The sequence below is a fragment of the Pteropus alecto genome, unplaced genomic scaffold (assembly GCF_000325575.1).
Source record: "Pteropus alecto unplaced genomic scaffold, ASM32557v1 scaffold75, whole genome shotgun sequence".
In the NCBI taxonomy this organism is placed as follows: Eukaryota; Metazoa; Chordata; class Mammalia; order Chiroptera; family Pteropodidae; genus Pteropus; species Pteropus alecto.
Window position 1 is genome coordinate 6559410 of NW_006440638.1, and position 6450 is coordinate 6565859.

Consider the following 6450-nt stretch of genomic DNA (forward strand, 5'->3'; position numbering starts at 1 on the left):
AATTTGATAACCTGTTTCTGTCTCTCCTTTTCTCCATTAAATTGAACTCTCTGAATTATTCATGAGGGCTATTTTAATGGGATAATTTTTTCTTGCAAACACTGACACTAATACTAAGGAATATCTCTAGGTATTCATCTTAGATAAATAAGGCTCCTGGTAACTAGTTTTTTTTGATGCTTCACCTTATTCAAATGAACATATATGGAAGTAAGTAATGTAGAATATTTTTTTACACTTAATGTTTCCAATATGTTTCTCTCCATATGTGTACAGTCAAACATATGTTTACTCAAGAATTAGCCAAGATGTTGAATTAAATAAAAGTAAAGCTGAAAGTTAAGCAATTCTCAGGTGAACTCAGGCAGGGCATTAGAGGAAATTTAAAGTCCACATTTTCCAGCTGTGATGACAGCGCAGAATGACTATGGGAATTGTCCTTCCCTCCATAGTACTTTGGCCATATTCAGAATCGATCATTCACCTGAATGTGTACATTAGGTGTTCTTAACTCTAGATAGTAGGATTTTATGGGGTTGGCAAATGCCCTGAAACTGTATACCAAATATTCTATGTGTGGTTTTTTATCTGAAAAGAAAGTTTATCACATTCATCAAGTTCTCAAGGTGTTCTTGACTACTCCACTAACACCACCTCTAATAATGAGGATTCACATTTTACTAGAAGTAAGTCTTCAAAAGCTGGGATTCTGTAGATTTCTGTGTGTGGGGTGAGGGTAGGTGTTTATTTGTTTTTGTCCTTCTGCCCCTTTAATTCCCTCCCCCAACTTCTACCCCTGACCTATGGATTTTGCCGTTTCCTCTTAAGAACTGGATCTCTGAAGGTGGAGCGTCTTCTCCCACAGGCTTGCTGCATGCACCAGGGGCCTGGCGCTCCCAGGACCTGGTGCCCCCGGCACACTCGGAGCACTCAGAGCACTGGGGCGGGGGGCCTGGTGCCTCCCCACCCCTGGGTATGGTTCGTGGCTCCACCTGGGGTGGAGGTAAACCCACGACCTTCTGCATGTAAAACAGATGGGCTAACCACTACACTATGGAGCCACCTTGCTTATTTGTCTTTCATCAAATTTAGTATTATGAAGGTTCACATGCAACATTTCCAAGACTCAGAGAAAATTATACTTTGTAGATTAATTACATTTCATTACACAAAGCTGTTTAATTTTTACCAACATTTGAGAATTCTTTTCCAAGTATCTATAAGTCTGCTCTTATTTTTTCCTAAATATTACCTTGAATCATTTTGTGGTTTTTGTACTGACACATGTTAATTAAGATGATAATATTAAATATTGGGATGATCATGTTTAACCTATTCTATTAGATGGATGATGCTAAAATACATAGTAGTTATAGTGATTAACGATATAATAGTACATAAATGATGCTGTTATGTAATAATGTTGAAGACATTCCAGCTTCTAGTCCAACAAAATTATTTTTATTTTAATGTAAAATAAAAACTTAATTTACCTTAAAAGAAATGAAATTCTAACAAAATACTCACGATTCTTGCTCCTCCAGAGCAGCTTTCTAACATTTCTAATGGTTCTGTGATAAATCCAACAAGATTCTTAAGACACTGAGGTAACTGTCACTGCTGGAATGTGTCCTGGGGGCTTTTTCTGTCAGAGGAGATGACAGTGAATCTTCCCATGTAGATTAAGCTAGTGTTTACAGATTTGTCCTGGGTGTGCATTTTTATCCTGCTGTGATCAAGTAACACTGCGAGACGAGTGCCATGCAGATCTCTTGATAAGAAAGGTTCAAATGTGCCCTCACTTTGCACAGGGCACAGCTCGCATCAGGTGCCCTTGGCAAGGATTCATTTTTTGTTCTCCTTTACAGTGATACTGTTATGAACTGTTATGAACATTTTATCTTTATTTCTTCTCTTCCTCGTCATTAGAAATAAAGGCGCAAAAAAAATAAAAATCAGTTCTGAAACTCAAATTTTTAAATATAAAATATAAGAAAAAATTAGTATTTGGATTTAATTTTTGGCAATGTGATAGGCGGCCTGTAAGACAATATAGGAAACCTCTAAAAACATTCAAGTCATTTATAGTAATTTGAAAAAAAATTGTTAGTTTTCACACTGTAGAATTTTCACAGATAAAATTAGTAAGATAAGAAATCTTATCTTATTCAGCCACCAGAAGCCAGAAGTGTAAAACCAGGGATAGTAGAGCAGGAGCTGCCTGCAAGGTTGTAGTATCACTAAGCATCTCCTACTCCACACACCCTCCCACCTCCTGTTATTTCATTCTAGAGCAAACATTTTTAATATCCATAAAAGGAAACTAGCTGTTGTCATCTGATACTGAAACTCAGCTCTCTATATTTTGATTTCTTAATTTATTTCAATAAGAACAGTTTATAAAGAAATGTGTTAGGTTGAAAGGGATTATAGTTTTTTTCATTAGAATACTTTGGTATGCTGAGTTGAAAACTTAATGAAGTGACATGCTACAGAGGAAACTATATTAGATTGAAGACTCAAGTTCCTGGTTCTGCTATTGTTAAGCTTTGAGATCATGGAAAAGTCTCCTACTGCCTATGAGCTCAACTTGTCTTATCTGTAAAGCAGGATCAATAGGACCTTTCTGCTCCACTCAGGACAATCTGTAGAGTAACCTACAAAGTGCAACATTAAAAAAAGATTTATATAGTGGTCTATAGCTTTTAGCACACATCTCTCATTCCTAAAATGCAAATGTTAATCTTTGTTGATTTAATTATTAATTTTAAAAAGCAGATAATTTCAGAATGGTTAGTTCTTTATTCAGAGTTTGGAATAGAGATAAGATTTCTCATTACAACCAAATACTAGTAGCTAAAATTTTTTCCTCTCAGCAAGTAATGTTGGAAAAACAGAACATGTTTTATCTACTTTTTTAAATTAAGTTTGGGGGTATATTTTAACAATGATTAATTTTGAGAATGTTAGGTAGCTAGTCAGACATGAGAGACAGGTGACCAAAGGAATAGGAGCCCAGCTCTGTAATCATAGAAACCTCTCTTGAAGACCTTCCTTAAGGGCCTCCCAGAAACACCTCCCTTTTAAGGTTATAAATTACCCCAAATCCTAGAGCACAAAGACTATAAAAGCTTCTGGCTAAACCAGCTACAAATGCATGTGCAGAAAGTACTGCCCCTAACTTCAGCCTCATTATACCATCATTATAATATCATGACTATGCCTTGAAGTTCATGAATCTAATTATAACAGACTGAATTCTGGGTACGCACATGCACACTAGGCAGTTATTGCCTAGTGTCAATCGGGTGCCAGTCAAAATGACCTCACTTGCCAATCACCTAGGAATGCCTTTACAACCACCTGTCACGACCCAAATATAAGGCAGACATTCCCACTTCCGAGTCCTTTTTTGCCCTCTGGGCTCTCCTCTCCCTTTTTGCCCTTCTGGATTCTTTTTGGTGGCCTTGTGTGGCCTTTTTGCCCTTTGGTAGCTATTTCGGCCCCTTTGTGTTGGTTACAGAGCTGGGACAATGTGCCTCATTGGCTCATTCTTTGTTTTTCTCCATATGCCTCCTTGGGGCATTATTTGTCTTTCTAAAATATATTTCTAATAAAGCTATTAAATCTCAGTGACCTGTGCTTCTTCGCTGTGTCATTTGAGGAAGAACAGAGTGTGGGTCCCAGGTCTGGCTGTGATCCAGGTATAGGACTCTGGATTTAAAATGTTACGTTAATGTAATAGGGTGTCTGCACCTAACTTATGTAAGTATGACTCAGCTTATTATTTATTACGCAAGTGTGGCAGAATGCCACTATTGTTCTCTGACATATATAAAGCCCATGCAGTCCCCTAGTGGAAGCACGCACTCCCAGCAATAAAGTTGGTGCCTGCCATTTCATTCTCATGTCGGCTCCTTGTTCATTCTTTCAACTGGGCATCTCATCATCTAAACCTTCCCCTCTTGATCAGCTAGGCACTGACATCAAGGAAAAATGCTAACTACACGTCTGTGCCGATGTTATCCCTCTCTCTCCCCTCTAACACTGGGGCGACACAAAACACTGATGAGCCCCAATGGTGACAAGAATAATGAATGTAACATACATGAAAGATTGAGAAAAGTATGTGGATTCTTTAGAGGATATTTCATACATTTTTTTTAGTCATTTACTAAAGATAATCAAGACAGTCATTAAAGTCTACGGCCATGCCACCCTGAACATACCCGATCTTGTCTGATCTTGGAAGCTAAGCAGGGTTAGGGTTGGTTAGTACTTAGATGGGAGACCACCTAGGAAGACAGGGTTCTGTAAGCAAAAATAAATAATCAAACAAACAAACAAACAAATAAATAAAACAGTCACTAAGACATTTTCAATTTCTGATAAATTTGATAAATTTTTATATCTCTCGAGAATTAAGAAAAAAATTCTAAGAAACAATGTTGCAATCCTTGTATCAAATGTCATCTCTGAAGGTCTGATAATCTAGCCAGTTACTCAGTTTTTGTTTTAGACCCATCAACTTCCCAAAAGGAGTCCAGTCCAGAACACAAATACTGTAATAAATTAGCTGAAGAGAAGAGAACCAATGATTATTGCATCCCATCACTGTAGTCATCCTGGCTCTCAGCACTTATCCTTTTTTATACTGTCTCCATTTAGCAGGTGAGGAGGCTCCAGGCCACACAGCTGGTGAAGGAGGGAGAGTTGGCTTGATTTCAAAGCCTGTGTACTTTTTTCATTATATATACTCTATCCCTGAGATAGAAAGGCCAAAAGACTACAATATTTCTCTTCATATGTGTTGTTTTTGAAAGCAGCACCTATTTTCATAATTTTGACCAAAATATGTGTGTATGCATAAGAATTAGATTATGTATTTTATTGAGCTATTTTTTTTCCTAACAAGTAATTGATTGATTTCTTCAACTTTCTCCTTCCTTTCTTTTCTTTTCTTTTTCTTTTTTTCTTTTAATTTAGTTACTACTTTGTATTGGGTTCCTCCAGGTGCTGACCTTATTGCAGGGATTTGAATGCAAGTAGTTTATTTGAAAGGTGGTTACAGAATATACCTATGAGATTGTAAAGGCGTAATATAGGCAAGAAGTGGATTAGTTAACAGTTTGCTGCTGCACGTCCCTAGCAAACTCTGAGAGACAGGACAAAACGTGTCTCGCAGTTGTCCCACCAGAATGACGAGAAAGCTGGGCTATTGATCTACCATCCCTTAAAGTTTATCATTGACCATTGCCGCCGTGGGGCTATTACCCCACAGCAGCCCTGCTTGCTTTGTACACCGCTGTGCATGCTCCTGCCACCAGTGACAGCCCCACGGAGAAAGTTTCAGGTATTTGCAGTATGAAGCCATCTGTCTGTGCAGGAAAGGTAACTGTCCAAGGGATCTGGGCAGAGCACCGACAGTGACTGAAATGGACACTGTCTTAGATTCCATTCTGTGATGAGAGGATTCTATTATTTGTTGTTCTATGTTGTTTCAACAGATTAAGTTTAACGGTGAAAATAACAACAAACATGCTGCAGTCAGAGAACATATGACCCTTTTCCTCAGAGAAAAATAAATGTCAGTAGGCAGACAGAGAATATTGGGTCTGTCCTGACTTAGATTGGGAGGAAGATAGAAGTCCTTCTCTTGAGAAGGAAGGTCTTACAGTACTCAGAGTAGCTAGGGTGAACTGAGAAAGTTTTTCACCAGTTTACCTTAAAAAAGCATTATAAAATGAATGGTAACCTTTAAAAAGTATCTGTGAGGCCAGAGTTAGGAAGACTGAAAAAAGAACCAAGTTATGAAGGAAGACTGAAAAAAGAACCAAGTTATGAATGAAAACATTATTTAACTAGAGTTTTTAGCAGTTAAGTGAGAATAGAATTCAATTTGTACTTAGAATTTTATTTCGTGTTAAGTTTTTACTCTGTTCAGAAAGCAAAGCTTAAGCGTATACGTATTAGGTAATAGAAAATTATTTAATTGACAGAAGAATGAGAAAAAAAAAAAAACACTGTATAATACAATTAATACATCTTTGAAATACATCCAAATCCTGGATTCATGTTTCCTCGATCCTTCCATCTTTTAAAACCTTATCTAATCAGAGACATGATCATCAGAGGAAATTAATTTACATCCAAAAGTCACATTTCATGCACATTCTCAATCAGTCATAGAAAAGTCACAGTCCATCTACATGCATATGATTTTGGAGTATATGGGTCAATATTGATTCATAAAGCAGTGTATAACTAATAATAACAATATAACATTGCATGCAGCTGTAAGTATTTTCACAAGAGTTCAAACCTAATCTTACAAGCAGTTTTCCAAGGCTCTGCTTGAGTTACATCTACTAATAACCCATTAGCCAAAGAAAAAAACAACCAAACCCAGAATCTAAGGATGGGGAGATTCCCTGCCATGAAACAGGGAAA

General features: G+C 37.2%; 1 pseudogene; it reads left to right on the forward strand.

Moving 5' to 3' along the window:
• The first annotated feature begins 4201 nt into the window (after positions 1–4201).
• On the forward strand, positions 4202–4320 carry LOC112484467 (annotated as a pseudogene).
• Positions 4321–6450: the final 2130 nt, after the last annotated feature.